This window comes from Microcaecilia unicolor, chromosome 10 (assembly GCF_901765095.1).
Source record: "Microcaecilia unicolor chromosome 10, aMicUni1.1, whole genome shotgun sequence".
Classification (NCBI taxonomy): Eukaryota; Metazoa; Chordata; class Amphibia; order Gymnophiona; family Siphonopidae; genus Microcaecilia; species Microcaecilia unicolor.
Genome location: NC_044040.1, coordinates 145,639,537 through 145,653,064, shown reverse-complemented (window position 1 = coordinate 145,653,064; position 13,528 = coordinate 145,639,537). Strand labels below are relative to the sequence as shown.

General features: G+C 49.0%; 1 protein-coding gene across 1 annotated transcript in view; it reads right to left on the bottom strand.

Annotated features, from left to right (window-relative positions):
* The window catches only part of SAG (S-antigen visual arrestin), a 90,196-nt gene that overhangs the window by 63,109 nt on the left and 13,559 nt on the right, over window positions 1-13,528 (bottom strand). The gene's annotated exons all lie outside the window — the stretch shown is intronic.

Sequence of the window (13,528 nt, the reverse complement as noted above, 5' to 3'; positions counted from 1 at the left end):
GTTTGGATGCAAGGTGAGAGATCAGGGGTAGAAAGGTAGATTTGGGAGTCATCAGCATAGAGGTGGTAGGAAAAGCCATGGGATGAGATTAATGAACCAAGGGAAGAAGTGTAGATAGAAAAGAGGAGGGGACCAAGAACAGAACCCTGAGGTACGCCGACAGGCAGAGGGATAGAAGTAGAAGAGGATCCACCAGAGTGAACACTAAAGGTGCGGAGGGAGAGGTAGGAAGAGAACCAGGAAAGGACAGAGCCCTGGAATCCAAGTGAGGACAGGGTATCGAGAAGTATGCTGTGATCGACAGTGTCAAAATCAGCGGAAAGATCAAGAAGAATGAGGATGGAATATTGACCTCTGGATTTAGCCAGTAATAGGTCATTGGAGACTTTAGTAAGCGCAGTTTCGGTTGAGTGGAGAGGGCGAAAACCAGATTGTAGTGGGTCAAGAATAGCATGTGAGGAGAGAAAATCAAGGCAGCGGCGATGAACAGCACGCTCAAGTAATTTGGAGAGAAAAGGAAGGAGGGAGATGGGTCGGTAATTAGAGGGACAAGTAGGGTCAAGTGAAGGCTTCTTAAGGAGAGGTGTGACCACAGCATGTTTAAAGGCAGCAGGGACAGTCGCAGTGGAAAGTGAGAGGTTGAGAATGTGACAGATAAAAGGAATAAGAGTAGGAGAGATGGCATTAAGAAGGTGGGTGGGAATGGGATCAGAGGAACAGGTGGTACATTTTGAGGAAGAAAGGAGAAGTGTAGTTTCCTCAATAGTAACTTCAGGAAAGGAGGAAAGGGAATGAGGGGAAGGAGAGAGAGGGGAACGGACTAGTGGAGGGAGAGGTGGTGAGGTAGAGAAAGCAAGGTTTATCTTTTGAAGCTTGTTGTGAAAGAATTCAGCAAGGGTCTGAGGAGATAATGAAGGGGGAGTTGGGGGAGGGGGCACCTTGAGGAGAGAGTTCAATGTGGTGAAGAGAAGTCGAGGATTAGAGCCAAGAGAGTTGGTCAGTTGGATATAATAATCCTGTTTGGCACGTAAAAGAGCAGATTGGAAGGAGGTCAGCATGAACTTAAAGTGTAAGAAATCACCAACATACGCTCTCAGTATGTTGGTAGAAGCGTATCGCCCTGGGACGAAACCAGTCTGGTCGGCGTGCACCAAAAATGGCAGCACCTTCCCCAGCCTAGCAGCCAAAATTCTCGCAAAGATCTTAATATCTTGATTTAATAGGGAAATAGGTCGGTAAGATCCCAGAAGCTCTTTATCACGACTCGGTTTGGGAAGGACTATAATTGATGCATGTGTCAGGGTTCCTGTATTTTGTCCTACCTTACATAAGGTTTCACATAGATCACTGAATGGCCCTGCAATGCGCCCCCCTAAAATCTTATAAAATTCTGGACCCAACCCATCAGGTTCTGGGGCCTTGGCTAATTTCAGCCGTTTGATGGCTTGCATCACTTCACCCCCCTGTATGGGCTCATTAAGAAAGTCACGTTGTGCTTGTGTGAGAGATGGGAGATCAAGACCCCTAAAAAATGAGTCTCTATTTTCTCTGTCGCACTGCCCTGTATCATACAAGTCCTTATAAAAGTCCACAAAAGCTCGTTGAATGTCCTTCTCCTCAACTGCTGCCTGTCCCGAACCCGATTTTATACGAGTGATCACCTGTTTTGCTGACCGATTTCTAACCATGCTGGCCAATAGTTTCCCCATCTTATTCCCCCACCTGTGTAAACGAAACTTATAGATTTGGATGTCTCGCAAGGCACGCTTGTTGAGAATATCATTGATCTCAGTTTTTAACTCCTTAAACCTAGCCTTCGCTACTCCCTCTCCCCGTGCTGCCGCTGCCCTAACAGCAGTACGTTGACGCAGTTTGTCAAGCAGCTCTTTCTCTCTCTGCTTGCGGGTACTAGCTGAATAGGCTATTATTTTCCCTCTCATAACCACTTTTCCCGCTTCCCAAAGTACGCGCGGATCAACTTCCCTATTCTGATTCTCGGCCATATAGAGCTCCCACTCTCGAGAAAGGAACTCCTTAAATTCTTTATCACAGTATAAGGTAGGGTTCATACGCCAACCCGATTTACTCCGATCCCCCACTAGGCCTATGTCCACCCTAACCAAGCCGTGGTCAGAGACAACACATGGCTCAATCTCAGCCATCTGACATACCGCAAAAAGAGATGAGGACATCAAGATGTAGTCCAGCCTCGCAGAGCATTTGTGTACATGCGAGTAATAGGTGAAATCCTTATCATCTGGGTGCAACACCCTCCATGCATCCACTAATCCCAAATCTTGTTGCAATATACCTATGCCCTCTTGCCCAGCCCCTTAGGCCTTGCCTTTGGCGGCTCACAATCTACCAAGGGATCCACTGTTAAGTTGAAGTCTCCCCCTACAAGCAACTGATACTCCTGTAGCTGTGCCAGGGTAGCTAAGAGCCCTAAGAAAAATTTACCGGAGTAAACATTTGGAGCGTAAACCGAGCATAAGGCTACTTTTAACCCTTGGATATCACCTGTCCAAATTACAAACCTGCCCTCCGGATCTTGGATTACTCTGTGGCAGATGAGGTCTAATCCTTTGCCAAAAAGTATAGCCACGCCCCTTTGTCTGCTATTGTACGATGAAAACACTAAATCACCTACCCAACCCTGTTTCAATTTAAGGAGTTCCTGGGCAGACAAATGAGTTTCCTGTAACATCAAAACATCAATACGTAGTTGTTTTCCATAATGCAGTATCTTTTTCCTTTTAATCGGAGAATGAATTCCATCTGCGTTTAAAGAAGCCACTCTTAAACTACCCATTTTCCCATACCCAAATTAGACTCTTAACAGACCAATAAGTCTGGAGCATGCTCTGAGACAACATCCCAGCTATGCCATCCCTCGCAGATGCCACCTCATACTCATCCTGCACTCTGATATGCTCCCTTTTAATATTACCGCTTAACAGTCTCCTTCTCGTGCCAGCCCCCTCCCCCACTGAACCCTCCCACCTTCCCTCCCTATCCCTCCCCTCCTCCTCAAACCTCCCAGCCGCCCCCCACACTTGACGAAATTGCAGCAATCCCCGGCAGTCCCACCCACCTTATCTTCTCCCCAAGCACACAGATGCAGCCACACTTCAACACCCCAACATACCAAACCTATCATAGCCCATAGCATCCATGCCCACCCCCCCAACCCTCCCCCCCTTTCGGTTGAGTACCGCGACCTCTCAACCACAACCTATATAACTTCTAACACACGGCTCCCTTCCCCCCTCCTCCCCCTGGTAACTCAGATGCATTGTCGCCCCTCCTGAATTGACGAACCTCTTCCCTGTTTGTTTTCTACTTCTCCTCTCCTGTCTCAAATCCCCACGTAACTAACAGCAACATTAAACATCCCTGAAACCCAAAATGATCCGTTTACAATCCCACCCCACATTGAACAAAAACACACCAGCAAATCATACCTCTATGTGAGACCTATCATCGTTTGTACCACAATAGAAGTATGAGGTCTTTTACCGGTTGTGGGATCCCACCCACTGCAGCTCGGCTCTTCGTAGCCCAGAGCTATTCAGTAGCAATCTAAACACACATAGCTGCAAACACTATCTTGTCACTGGGTCTGTCTGTTAAGTCCCGTTCCTCTCCACCTACACCATGGGACTCTTCCCACATAAGTCTCAATTGTTGCTTGGTCATAACTCACGAACTAGGAGGACCTCTTCCTCTCCGGTTCTTAAGGGCTTTAGCTCACGTCGCCTGTCAGCAAAGCATGCAACCATTACACAACAACAAGATCCGCATGCACATTTTAATGCTTACTAACCATAGTAACAAAGGTCCCATCACATGTCCTTGTCAAGCTTGATATCCTCGCATCTCACTGACACTGTCTTTCTGCATCCCGAACCATATTTCCAGGTAACTTGTCCAAAAAGCCTTGCAACTCCTCCGCTTTTGTTAAAGTGAAGGAACTATTGTTATGAGTGATTCGCACCTTAGCTGGGTACTGAAATGCAAACTTAACACCTCTCTCAAACAAATTAATGCAGAATGGTGCCAGCAGCTTCCGCTGTTCCATGACACGTGCTGAAAAATCTTGAAAGAGCAGGATCTTAGTTCCTTCATAATCCAGACGTCGTAACTTTATGAATTTGTCGAGAATTGTAGCTTTAGTGGTATAATTCAGGTACTTTGCGATTATCAAGCGTGGTTTCCCGCTCGCTTCTCTGCGCGGCCCAACTCGATGGACCCGTTCCACTTGCCCCTTGCACATCTCTGGATCAAGCCCCAGCTGCACCGGCAACCATCTTTCAGTAAGATTTTTTAAGTCCGCATCAGGAACAGATTCAGGAATTCCAACTATGCGAATGTTGTTTCTTCGGCTTCTGTTTTCCTGATCGTCCACTCTGTCTGACAACAAGCGGACCTGAGCTTCCAGGGCTCCAATCCGTCCTTCTGCCGATTCCATATGTTCCTCCTGAGAGGAAATACGATCTTCCGCTTCTCGCAGTCGAGCCGCATGGGTGGCGATACATTCTTTTATCTCGTCCATGCCTACATTAAGCTTAGCAAGCTTCTCATCCAGGAGCTGTGACATGTGTTTTATAGATAACTGTACCATATCCTCATGCGATGTTGCTGGGTTCGGGGTCTGTGCTGCCGCAGGTGGTGATGACGATAATGGCGGGGACGGCGACGCCATTTTGGCTTTCAGTGAGTTGCCCTTCTCTTTACCCACTCTCTGTGGTTTTACGGGCTTGCCGCTTCGCCTGTGCTAAAAACAAGCACCCTCCGGTTCCCCGCTCTTTCAGGCACCACCCGAACCGTTTTTCAATGTGCTGAGGCACCCTGTGCACCAGTAAGTAGGGTTACAAAGGCTGAGGGGAAGGGAGCCGAGCTCTCAGGCGTCCGATCAGTCCTCTTGCATCACGTGACTCCCCTCACTGATTCATGTTAATAAAAATTTGTATCCGTTATTAGAACATTTTAATGTATGGAAATCAATTGTATACAAGTTAAGGCATCTTAGACTGAATGATTGCTAACAAATGCATATCACTAGTTTATGCCTGACCCCTCCTGCTGTCAGGATTCTCGTGGAACCACTGGGTTAGTGAGCCCTTGGACCACTGCCGAGGAGCAGCAGCGGCAGGAGAATCACCCAAACACAAGACAAGGCAGAACAGACGTACCGGCAAACCCAGGACTGGAACTACCAGATGGAAACTGCAGCTGAGGCAACGCAAGCTGGAGCAAGCAGGACAGGAAATCAGCCAAACTTCACCTGCACTTGACCGCCGTTCCTCAGGGGTTGAGCCCCTGGGTGCAGGCGACTGGCAGGACTTACCAGACAGGGCAAGAAGTCAGAACTGCAGGGATCAGCAGCCGGCCAGCAAACAGCAGATCACTCCAGAAACCACCCCGGGGTCCCAGACAGCAGCAAGCAGAGAAATATTCCAGGAACCAGACAAGGTCAAAGCAGGCAGCAAGCCGTAGAATAAATCAGGAGACAAGCCGGGTCTAGGCAGGCAGCAGACAGTAGAATAAACCAGGAAACAAGCAGGGTCAAAGCCACAACCGGAAATAGCACAGAAGCACTGCAACTAACTCTCACCAAAGGTCCTCTGAGGACCTCTGTTGCAAGGCAAACTAGAAAGCTTCCCAGGTGATTCATAAAGGCAACATACAAGGGAGTTCACCAGGTACGGGTACTGCTTAGTTCCAAAAAACTCCCAAAACAATCTGGAAGGCTGGAAGATCCAGACCGGAATATCTTCTGGAACATGGGAAACAGCAAGCAGTCAGTCCATAGCAGCCACCCGGTCTAACCACCAGGGGGCGAGGTGACTGAGAGCATGAAACATGGGCACAACTGTGACACCTGCACAGCAAAGATTCTTGGCCACAGTTTCGGTTAGTCTATGAACATCTGACTTCCAGTGCAAAACAAATTCTATGTAATTTTATAATGGCAAATAAATTAATGTAACGCCACATTACGTTACTAAAAATGATATCAATAATCAAAACCGTAGGAAGCCAAGTAGAAATGGCAATGAACTCAACTGTATCAGGGACTAGTTAATTTCATATGGTCTTATCCTGATGAATGATTGCAATCTGCTAAATTCCACCTGCGATCAAATGCTCAGACTATAGGTGAAAGCTGTAATTAATTCAAGTAATGATTTGTCAGCACACGGATAGACACAACTAATTTTGATGAAACATTTGTACCTTGTTGAATGGTTCCAACACATTTTCCTTTGGAGTAGGTATATAAATATTTTTTTCAATGTTGATTTATTGCATTTAACCAAGCAATAACAGTTGTATGGCAAAATATGTATATTAATAATTGGGCTGATATTCAAAACAAATTATGGGCTCTGTTTAAAAAGGTATACTAATGTTCTTTAGCATGGCGCTGTATAGGCACCCACAGGAATATTGTGGGCATCTGCACAGCGCATGCTAATTTTTAGCGCATGCGAAAGAACACTAGTGTGCCTTTGTAAACAGGGCCCTAAGTGTTCACCAACATCTGTGTATTTTAAAAAGGTATACAGACAGTATCAGGCCATCTAAGTTAGTAAGGGGTCCTTTTACTAAGCTGAGGCAAAAAAGTGGTCTTAGCGTGTGCTTATGCAGGTTCTTCCCATTCGCTATGGTGATTTTTACTGCAGCCATAAAATGGCTGACTTTCTATTCTCTGTATTAATGGCCATTAGCACATAGCCATTTTTAAAAATTACAGTATGAGCACTTACTGCCACCCACTTTGTAGGTGGTAAGGGCTCACACGGTATTCTTGTGCTAACCAGTTAATGCACGGTAATGTAAATGTGCTAAATAGTGCAGGAATGTCCACTTTCTGCCCATGACACATTCCCTCAATTTTCTTTTTTAAAAAATTGTTTCACCTTGCACACATTTCAGTTATGCAGGATGCCTGAGAACATCCCATGGTACTCCATTTTTAGCTGCATTACGCATGTGTTAGGGCCTAATGCAGCTTAGTAAAAGGGACTCTAAATTGCTCAATACTATGTACTTAAAGGAGTGCCAGGTTAGGGTCAGGGAGAGAGCAAGCCAAAAAATGATCCAGATAACAGTCCTAAACTAAATGGTGTAAAGAGTATGTAGGCAGCCCGGGGGAACAGAAAGAAAAGAGGAGAGAAAGGGACTACAAATTTCAGCATGCCCCAAAGGAACCCTGGGGTAAGCAAGAATACCCCAGGTACAGGCAGGCAATCCCCAGGGAAGAACCCGAAATAGGAAACTACAACTCCCAGCATGCCCCAAGGGAACCGGGGGATAAGAGAAACTATGTGCATTCCCGGGAGAGACCAGAGGAGGGCCGCAGGGGAAGGAGTAAGGCTGATTCTCCAACCTGGTGGAAGAGGTGGTGGAACAAGTGGGTGGAGAAAGAAGGGACTCCAAAGAACTTTAATGAAGAAAAGGCTGAGCAGCTGGGAGAGGGGCGGGGTGAAGAGAATATGGATTGGGCTCCTGAGGAGAGAGGGGCAGAGAGTGAGCCTTGCCCGATGGAGTTGACTGAACCGGAGAACACCCTGGAAGAGCCGATGGACTTTTCAGCTCTGGCTCAGCGGAAGCCAAGGAGGTAGCGGGGCCAAGCCGGGTCAAGCGGGAGGAGGTCAGGGAAGAGAGAGTGACTGACCAAGAGGGTGGGACCCTAGGCTTTGAGCCCGCGCAGAGCCATATTGTGTTTAAAGCTGAAATTGAAAGTGAACTGTGTTTTGAAAGCCTGGCTAACCTGAACTGTGCTTTGAAAGCCTGGCTGTGTTTTGAAAGCCTGGCTGTGTTTTGAAAGCCTGGCTAACCTGAACTGTGTTTTGAAAGCCTGGTTAACCTGAACTGTGCTTTGAAAGCCTGGCTGTGTTTTGAAAGCCTGGCTGTGTTTTGAAAGCCTGGCTAACCTGAACTGTGTTTTGAAAGCCTGGCTGTGTTTTGAAAGCCTGGCTAACCTGAACTGTGTTTTGAAAGCCTGGCTGTGTTTTAAAGCCTGGCTAAACTGAACTGTGTTTTGAAAGCCTGGCTCAACTGAACCGGGGGGGGGGGGGGGGGGGGGGGGGGGGGGGGGGGTTTGCTTTTTGCTGCTCCTCTCTAGGAGAGGAAGAGAGAGGACACAGCTGCTGAAGCCTGGCCTGTGTACCAAACCGGCTTGAGTAAGGTACATGGTAACAGGGATTTGTTTTGTGTTTTGGATCTGTACTTGAGAGAAGGAGGGACGCCCTTCCTATGCAATAAACAGCTTCATTTTGAGTTGGAGGTGAGCACGGCTGGAGAGTGTTCTTTTGTTTGGGGAGCTGCAAACTCGGAGTGAAGGTGAGCCACGTAACAATTGGTGTCAGAAGTGGGATCCCTTTTCGGACCTGTCGCTCGAGGAGGCCAAGACCAGCAAAGCCGAAAAGCCCGACGGAGGGGCCAACGCTGAGAAAGGCGCAGACCCGTCTAGGGTTCCGGTAAGCGGGACCTAGATTGGGGGGGGGAATAAAAGGATCTTAGAAAAAGGGAAACAGAAGTCGGGAAGTCGCACTTGGAGTTTGTCCTCTGTTTTTTTCCCCCAGGAGTCGCGGAGCCGGACCCCAGGATGGACCCCAAGGAGATCTTCGCGTGGATGACGATGCAGTTCCAGAAACAGCAGGAACTGACCAATAAGATGGTGGAAGACTCCTTGACGGCTGCACGAGAGCAGCAACAACCGGTGCTGAATATGCTCCAAGACTTTTTTCAGAGGGGTATCAATGCTCCAAGGGACGTGGGAGCCGGAGTAACCGGACAGGGGCCAGGAGGAAGCGGTGCGGTAGGACTTTTATCCTTGAACTCACTTACTTGGGGAAAGTTGTCTGAGCAGGATAATGTGGATGATTTCCTGACCGCATTCGAGAGGGTGGCGGTGGCCGCAGGATGGCCCCAAGAGCAGTGGGCCATGCGGTTAGTGCCTTCATTATCTGGGGAGGCTCTCGCAGCCTTTAGAGACTTGGCTCCTGGGGATGCTGCCCACTATGGGAGGTTAAGAGAGGCCATTAAGGACCGTTACGGACTAAGTACCCAGGCTTATAGGCGTAAGTTTCGGTCCACTAAATGGGAAAAGGGAGAAATCCCTAAAGCGGTGGCCACTAAACTGATGGACTTGGTAAAAAAATGGTTGGAACCTGATCGCCACTCCACAGGAGAGATTCTTCAAGAATTGGTAGTGGAACAATTCCTGCAGGGCCTTCCCAGGGAGATTAGGGCAGGATTAGTCCAAAGGGGTTGTAAGACAGTGGAGGCCGAGACTGCAGGGTTGGAGTGTTACTTGGAAGCCCAACATTGGGGAGGACCCGACCTGGAGGGGGGGAAGCCCCGACCTCAAGGAGGCTGGGGGCCCAAAAGTTCTTTCTTTAAGACAGATCCCCAGGGAGTGAAGCACGAGTACAGCGGGGTGGGTAAAAAGCCAGTAGTACCCCCAGGCCCTGGGGAAAAGGCTACCGCGTATGGAGGAAAAATGTGTTATAAGTGTGGGACGGAGGGGCACTTCCTGAAGGATTGCCCAGGTCGGGAGGGATGGACCTCGCAGGTGGCCCAAGGGTTTAGGCCACGGTATACTGCCAAGGTGGAGGTGGAGGGTTTACCGATTGTAGCCATGTTAGACTCCGGGGCAGACCAGTCCATGATCTCTAGGAGGTTATGGGAACAAATAAGGAAAAAGAGAACACGAGGTCAGGATACCTATGAGGGAGCAGTGGCTATTCAATGTATACACGGGGCCAGTACTCGTTATACCCTCCATAGAGTTCACTTGAAGGGGCCCACAGGGGAGATAGAGATAGCCATGGCCGTTCTGCCCCGGTTGCCACAGGAGATGATTTTAGGAAGAGACTGGCCCCCGTTTACCGAATGTATTAGTGAGAAAAGAGTGTTGGTAACAACCCGCGCTCAGGCTCGGCGGGACCCTGAGGTGGAGGAAGAGGAAATAGGAGGGATTTTTCCTTTTCAGGGGGAGGTCCTAGGGGAGCCAGGAAAAGAGAGAAAGGGGAAAGCTTTGAAGAAAAAGGAGCAGAGGGGTAGACGGGAGGCATTGGAGCAGGCGCAAAAAGAAAGTTATCTGCCAGTAGCCCCGAAAGAATTGAGGGAACAGTTTCCCCAGTTTCATAGGGAGCAGGCCAATGACCCCACTTTAGAATATGCTTGGGGAAGGGCACGACAAGGTGAAGGCAGGGAGGCTCCGGGGTTCCTGATAGAAGGGGACATACTATATCGCAGGGTACCCAACTGGGAGAACTCTGAGTATGGGAAACAGCTAGTAGTCCCCCAAGCTTTTCGCCCCCTGGTAGTAAGGCTAGCTCATGATCACCCTTTGGGGGGGCATAAGGGCTCCCAAGCTACCCTGACTCAGATATTGGGGCGCTTCTATTGGCCCGGAGTTTATGGGGAGGTGGAGAAGTATTGTAAGTCCTGCCCCAACTGTCAGAAGGTGGCCGACCGGCTGCCACCTAGGGCATCTTTAAAGCCCCTGCCTAGGGTGGAACAACCAGTGAGGAGAATAGCCATGGATATTATTGGTCCGGTAACAAAATCCCAGAGAGGTTTCCTCTATGTGTTGGTGATTATGGATATGGCCACTCGGTACCCATGGGCCTTACCTTTGAGAAGCCTATCAGCAAAGGGCATTGCCAGGGAACTGATAAAAATCTTTTGTGAGGTTGGCTTCCCCCAAGAAGTTTTGACAGACCGGGGGTCCAACTTTATGTCAAGTACCTTAAGGCAAGTATGGGAGGCTTTTGGGATAAAGCATATCCGTACAGCGGCCTACCATCCTCAAACCAATGGGATGGTGGAACGTTTTAATAGAACTTTAAAGGGTATGTTAAAAAAAGCGTTAGGCGAGGATAGGACAGGGTGGGACCAACTGTTGCCCTTTGTGCTATATGCCTATAGGGAAAAGGTGCAAGACTCATTAGGGGTTTCGCCTTATGAACTAATGTTTCGCAGGAGGCCAAGGGGGAGTTTAGATATATTGCAGGAACATTGGGTACCTCCGGAAGCATCTGATCAGTCAGTGGTCGAATATTTACAGGATCTGAGGGCCAGATTGGACAGGTTACAGGAATATTCCCAGGATAGGCTAGAACAAAGCCAGAACCAACAAAAGGAATATTATGATAAAGGTACTCGGGAAAGGGAGTTTATAGTAGGAGATAGAGTCCTTATCCTGATCTCCGAAGACCCTCATAAGTTTGCCTCTAGGTGGAAGGGACCCTGGGTTGTAAGGAGGAGACTAGGGCCTCTCACGTATGAGGTGGCGAACGAGAAGGGCCGGGTCCAAACCTTCCATGTCAACCTGATGAAACCCTGGGTAGCAAGGGTAGGCTTCCAGACTCGGGTGGAGGAAAAGGAGGGAGAGGAGTTGGGACCCCAAATAAGAGATATTTTCAAGCCCGGGGAGCCAGGGGTTAATTCCCAGCTGACACTGGTACAAAAGAAGGAGATAGGAAGGCTCCTGAAAGGGTTTGATGATGTATTGACGGCCTGTCCGGGGAATACTCACCTAGTGGAGCACGACATTATAACAGAAAGGGGTAAAGTAGTGCGGCAAAAGCCATACAGGCTTTCCCCATGAAAAGGAGGGAGGTTATAAAACAGGTACAGGAAATGTTAGACTTCGGGGTGATTGAGGAGTCCAATAGCCCCTGGTCAAGTCCAGTGGTGTTAGTGCCAAAACCCGAGGGGGAGTGGAGATTTTGCATAGATTTCCGCCAGCTTAATAATATCTCTCAAGCAGACGCATATCCTATGCCCTATATTGAAGAGCTGGTGGACCGGCTAGGATCGGCCCAATATCTCACTACCCTGGACTTGACAAAAGGGTACTGGCAGATTCCACTTACTCCTGGGGCCCAAGCTAAGACGGCCTTTAGTACGCCCATAGGCCTGTACCAGTTTAAGAGATTACCCTTTGGCCTTAATTCCGCGGCGGCGAGCTGCCAGAGGTTGCTGGACAGGGTGCTCCGACCACATCAGACCTACGCCGCTGCGTATATGGATGATGTGGTAATACATAGTGAAGACTGGAACACCCATTTAAACCAGGTAGAGGCAGTGCTGCAGGCTTTTAGGGAGGCAGGACTCACCCTGAACCCAAAAAAATGCTATTTTGCGCAGTACCGGGTGAAGTATTTGGGCTACACGGTGGGAAGGGGAGAGGTGCGCCCCTTATTAAATAAGGTTAAAAGCATCCAAGAGTTTCCCAGACCCAACACCAAGAAACAATTACGTAGCTTCCTGGGGATGGTAGGGTATTACCGCAGGTTCATCCCTCATTTTTCCTCAATGGCCACTCCTTTAACCGACATGCTGAGAGGGAAGAATCCCGACCACTTGAGGTGGGGAGGGGAGGAGGCGAGGGCATTTGAACAGATGCAGAGGGCCCTGTGCCAGGAACCTGTGTTGAAGGCAGTTGATTTTGAAAAGCCCTTTGTCCTTCAAACAGATGCTTCGGGTAGGGGGTTAGGAGCAGTACTGTCCCAGGAACATGAAGGGGAGGAACACCCGGTACTCTACTTAAGTCGGAAGCTCCTACCTCATGAGGAGCATTACTCTACCATAGAAAAGGAGTGTTTAGCCATACAATGGGCAGTGCAAGAATGTAGTGTCTATTTGGAAGGGAGAAAATTTAAGTTGGTAACAGACCATGCTCCCTTGAAATGGCTGAATATGATGAAGAATAATAATGGGAGACTAATGCGTTGGTACCTAGCGCTGCAGCCTTTCCAATATTCAGTGGAGCATCGCCCAGGGCGATGTTTAGGAAATGTTGATGCCCTGTCCCGAGTAGGGGAGGAGAATAAGAAAGAATGGGGGGATGGAAATTTAAGGGGGGGGGGGTATGTAAAGAGTATGTAGGCAGCCCGGGAGAACAGAAAGAAAAGAGGAGAGAAAGGGACTACAAATTTCAGCATGCCCCAAAGGAACCCTGGGGTAAGCAAGAATACCCCAGGTACAGGCAGGCAATCCCCAGGGAAGAACCCGAAATAGGAAACTACAACTCCCAGCATGCCCCAAGGGAACCGGGGGATAAGAGAAACTATGTGCATTCCCGGGAGAGACCAGAGGAGGGCCGCAGGGGAAGGAGTAAGGCTGATTCTCCAACCTGGTGGAAGAGGTGGTGGAACAAGTGGGTGGAGAAAGAAGGGACTCCAAAGAACTTTAATGAAGAAAAGGCTGAGCAGCTGGGAGAGGGGCGGGGTGAAGAGAATATGGATTGGGCTCCTGAGGAGAGAGGGGCAGAGAGTGAGCCTTGCCCGATGGAGTTGACTGAACCGGAGAACACCCTGGAAGAGCCGATGGACTTTTCAGCTCTGGCTCAGCGGAAGCCAAGGAGGTAGCGGGGCCAAGCCGGGTCAAGCGGGAGGAGGTCAGGGAAGAGAGAGTGACTGACCAAGAGGGTGGGACCCTAGGCTTTGAGCCCGCGCAGAGCCATATTGTGTTTAAAGCTGGAATTGAAAGTGAACTGTGTTTT